General features: G+C 34.8%; 1 long non-coding RNA gene across 1 annotated transcript; it reads right to left on the bottom strand.

Moving 5' to 3' along the window:
• Window positions 1–233: 233 nt before the first annotated feature.
• Window positions 234–4,635, bottom strand: LOC129446453 (uncharacterized). Its single transcript, XR_012372790.1, has 4 exons — window positions 4,573–4,635; window positions 4,306–4,490; window positions 942–999; window positions 234–841 (listed from the first exon to the last, which is right to left on the bottom strand). It is a non-coding gene; the product is annotated as an uncharacterized lncRNA (long non-coding RNA).
• Window positions 4,636–4,942: the final 307 nt, after the last annotated feature.

Raw genomic sequence — 4,942 nt, 5'->3', positions numbered from 1 at the left:
GGGGGACACGACTAAACTGTGCTCGTGATGAACCGGCAGGCCGGGAACGCTTGAATAACCAAGATGCATTTGAGTGGTGAGCTCCAAATGATCCACCTACGTTACCTGCACACCACAAATGGAAATTTTGGCCAATAGCGATATTTCAACAGATAATTGTTTTCATTTTATAGCCGATAACCAATACCACAGCTGTTATTGTTCGTGCTAAAGTTTGAATCAAGGATTTTGGAAACATCACTAGCAATTTTTATTTTCAAGATCAAAGTGTGCAGGATTCATTTTTTGTGCATTTTTACCTTTCGAAGATGCTTTTACGTAAAATTGTTTACAGTGCATTGCGAGGTAAATTTGATCAGCATGGGCTCCTTTGGGATCGACCCCACCCATGACCTCTACCAACTGAGCTATTTCTTTGCCGACTGCAGTTTTTCACAGGATTTGCTTTTATTTTTAATTAGAAACTCTAATTATGATCTACTTAACAATATTATTGTGAAATAATTAAATATAACATTTGAAGATAACCCTCATAGTGGCTAATGCAGATATGCGTACTACACACACCTGAAGTATGCCGTGTGTAACAGTTGGCGAAATGAAGCAGGGCAAGAACGACAAATAAACAAATGAAGTGTATCCTCGCATGCACGACGGAGGAGAAAGGTGCACAACCTCACAGTCTGACACAGCGGTGGTTTAATTGCCCTAGCGAGGGAGAGGTGTGGGGGCAGTAAATAAAGATTTCAGTGGGGATAGGAGGGTGTTGTCAGAACTGCGGTCTGCTGGGACGCATCGCCCGTTCTCTGGATCACTGCATGTTGGCGAAGCTCCAGACTCTCTTGCATAAGGAGACAGAAAGACATGATGTAAGTGAGTCCAACTTTATACACAAGTGCTTTTTAAAGAGATTGAAACTGTCAGCGTTTACTCAACCTCACATTGTTAGAAACCTGTGTGAGTTTCTTCTGTGCAACACCAGAGATGACTGGCAGGATGCTGTCCTCCATAAAAAACAAAAAAGCACCAAAAACAAAATTTTGTTTGTTTGCTAAATTCTTTATGATAGATTTGTGTTTTTAAATAAAATATTCCAATAAGTATTCCAACATGTCTAATGGGATTGATGCAGAACTCATTGGTTTCTAGCTTGACACCATTATGATGTTGAGCTTTTTAAATGCATACGAGCAAGATTAACAGAAATAAATAATAAAAAAAGTTTTGCTTTTTGTGGCGGTCGCTGTTCCTTTAACAAGCGCTTGGCGACGGAGATCCTTCACACAACTGATTTATGGATGTGGCACGTGGTACAACGCCTTTAGAAACAAGAAGAATGAAAACAAAAAAACACAAGTTTGAAAGACCTGTTTGAGTTTTCACACGTTAGGCCAAACGTTTTTTACACGCAGAGAGACCATCATGTGAGAAGCAAACAGTTTAACACATCAGACGAGAGTTTGAATTGAGTCTTTTGTAAGCCATCTGGAAATACCCAACTCAACAATGCTTGAGCTCTAGTGCCATATATCAATGAGAGAGACACAACTGCAGCTCCGCCACGGGCAAAACACGTCTCAAATTATCAGCAAGATGGAAGATTTAAAGAGACTCGAAAAATCGTTTTAAGATACATATGCATTTAGTTTGTGGTACAGAAACGCCTTCTGTAACCGTGATGAAATTATTGTCGCGTCAGAGCCGAAAAGAACAAAAAATCTGTAACTTTCTGAATCACTTTTGAACTTTAAACAAAAGCAACTGCGCTTAACAAGGATCATGAGATATGCAATACAACTTTTATTTCTCAGCTTTTTTATAGTTTAGTACACTTCATGGAGAGTTTTCTGTAGAAATTACAGTATTACTGGCAGCTGGTTGCTTATTTCATCTTCAGTCTTTTTTCACATTTTCAGTCTTTATCTTCTACAGTAAGTTACTGGCAACCAGCTACATAATTACAGCAAATGTTTTTTACAGTGTAGATTTCATGCACTGTTAAAAAAAGTTTAAACAACTTGGTTTTGCAAGTCAATTCAACCTACTATTTTAGGTTTTGATCTGTGATTAGTTGACATAACTTCTAAAAACAAGTTGACATTGTTTAACTTAATTTTTTAAGTCTAAAAGTCTAGGAGACATGAATGAGTCAATTGTTTACATTAAGGATCCACCTATGCAAAATGTAAGTCATGATACCGATTTTGGATTATGAAATCTGACGATAAAAATAGATAACGATAGATTTGATTTTTACCACTCTGTAAAAAAACGCAGCATAAAACAAACTTGGTCAATTCAACCTACTATTTAAAGTTTTGACCTGTGTTAAGTTCATGTAACTTTTAAAAACAAGTTGAAATTGAACTTAATTTGTTAAGTTAAAGTAATCTAAAAAATATATGCTGATTTGACAAAACAAATTTTACAGTGTGCGTCAATGTTGTCTCAGGTGTTTCTCCTTACATTAAGGATGCACCGATATTCAATTACTTGGAACGAAATATGCCGATTTAGATAGATAGCGATAGTTTTTTATGTTTACTACACTGTAAAAAATGCTTATACATTAAAACAAGTCAATTCATGAAGTTTTGCAAGTCAATTCAACCTACTATTTTAAGTTTTGACATGTGATAAGTAAAATTTGTTTAACTTAATTTGTTAAGTTAAAGTAACCTAAAATATATTCTGATTTGACAAAAATGCTGCATTTTTTACAGTGTTCATCAATGTTGTCTCAGATGTTTCTTCTAAAAGTCAAGGAGACCCTATTGGTCAATTGTTAACATTAGGGATGCACCAATAACAAAATGTCTGTGCCGCTACCGATATTCGATTATGAAATCTGCCGATAGCGATAGTTTAGATTTTTACTACTCTGTAAAAAATCCTGATTTGACAAAAAAGCTGCATTTTTTACAGTGTGCGTCAATGTTGTCTCAGGTGTTTCTCCTAAAAGTCTAGGAGACACGAATGAGTCAATAGTTTACATTATGCACCAATACAAAATGTCTGTGCCGATACCGATATTCAATTACTTGGAATGACATCTGCCGATATAGATCGATAGCAATAGTTTTTGATGTTTACTCACTTAAAAAAATGCACAATGAAGTTAAAACAACTTGGTTTTGCAAGTCAATTCAATCCACTATTTTACGTTTTGACCTGTGATAAGTTGACCAAACTTTTAAAAACAAGTTGAAATGGTTTAATTTAATTTGTTAAGTTAAAGTAACATAAAAATATATTCTGATTTGACCAAAATTCAGCATTTTTTTACAGTGTGCATCTATGTTGTCTCATGTGTTTCTCCTAAAAGTGTAGGAAACACGAATGAGTCAATTGTTTACATTAGGAATGTACCGATACAAAATGTAAGTGCCAATACCGATTACTTAGAATGACATCTGCCGATATAAATAGATAGCAATTGTTTATTTAACCTACTATTTTGAGTTTTAACATGTGATAAGTTGATATAACTTTTAAAAACAAGTTAATATAACTTTTAAAAACAAGTTGAAATTGTTTAACTTAAATTGTTACGTTAAAGTAACATCAAAATATATTCTAATTTGACAAAAATACAGAATTTTTTACAGTCATCCATCAATGTTGTCTCAGGTGTTTCTCCTAAAAGTCTAGGAGACATGAATGAGTCAATTGTTTACATAAGGAATGCACCGATACAAAATGTAAGTGCCGATACCGATATTTTATTACTTAGAATGAAATCTACCGATATAGATTGGATTTTACTAATTTAAAAATGATGTCGTCTTGAAATCCTCTGATGTCCAATAGAGATGTCTGATAAAAATAGATTTTATCTGCCGATACCGATTACAGGCCGATACATCCCTAAATATTAAATATAAAAATATATTGGGCATGTAAGAAAGTAGTGTCTGAACTCATTTTGAGGTCTCAAATAAAAATATATTCTTCAGACATTACAGGATATTTTGCTTAGGATTCATTTGTTCTCAAATTAATTTTGCTATTTGTAAAAATAAATTTGTGATTTCTCTGCTATAGTGAATGACAATGCAGTCTCTGTTCTTGCATGGCAATATAAAAAAAGAGTATTTATTCCAACCGTCTCTAATTGTAAGGCGCAGAGAAATCTCAACTAGCAGCTCTATTACAGGAGTAAAGGTCAGTTGAGTAATTTCGATCACGGGCTCCTCTAGTCACTTAATGGGATTGTTTGCCCAGACCCAGAGTGTATAAGCACAGAAACTCTATAAACATCTCAGGGCCATGGCCGGGCAGTCTGTTTACAACCATCACAATTACCAAAGTCAGAAGGGCCTCGGGTCACAAAGATGTCCTCCTCGGGTGAGCCCCAGCTTTCCCCCGGAGATGATGGAGGACGTGTGTTATGTCGCCCGAAGCCGGTTCTTGATTATTAAGTGCAGCTGTACTGCAAAGTTGCATTTATTTCATTTCTCTCTCTCCAAATCTGCCTTGCACAAGCTTGTCTAGGTGTAATCGAATCAAAATTAGAAAAACAAACTCTTTTTTTTTAAAGAAAAGACACTAAATGATATTTCTGATGCTTACCACAGATACAATGACACATATGACCACCCACATTCAACTCAATAAACGTTATTAGTTGATCAGCTATGATGAATGACATATTTACGAACAAAATGCAAGAATATAAAACATAACTAACTATCTATTCTTGGTCGAGTTAAACAAATGACAATTTAAATCTGCTAACAATAAAAAAGGCAAAGTTTCAGAAAGAGTAGGGTGAGGGTTAATGAAAAACTACATTTTGAAAATGATTTTACTGCATGAATACATTACAAATAGAAAAAAGTAATAAAAAATGATGATATGACCTCTTTAAATCTTCATCTAAAACGCACGCATCCTTTTAGTTGTTTGCTTTAAAACTCGACCCTCCGCCTATATACAACGA

This window comes from Misgurnus anguillicaudatus, chromosome 12 (genome assembly GCF_027580225.2).
Source record: "Misgurnus anguillicaudatus chromosome 12, ASM2758022v2, whole genome shotgun sequence".
In the NCBI taxonomy this organism is placed as follows: Eukaryota; Metazoa; Chordata; class Actinopteri; order Cypriniformes; family Cobitidae; genus Misgurnus; species Misgurnus anguillicaudatus.
This window is presented reverse-complemented; position numbering and strand designations above follow the sequence as displayed.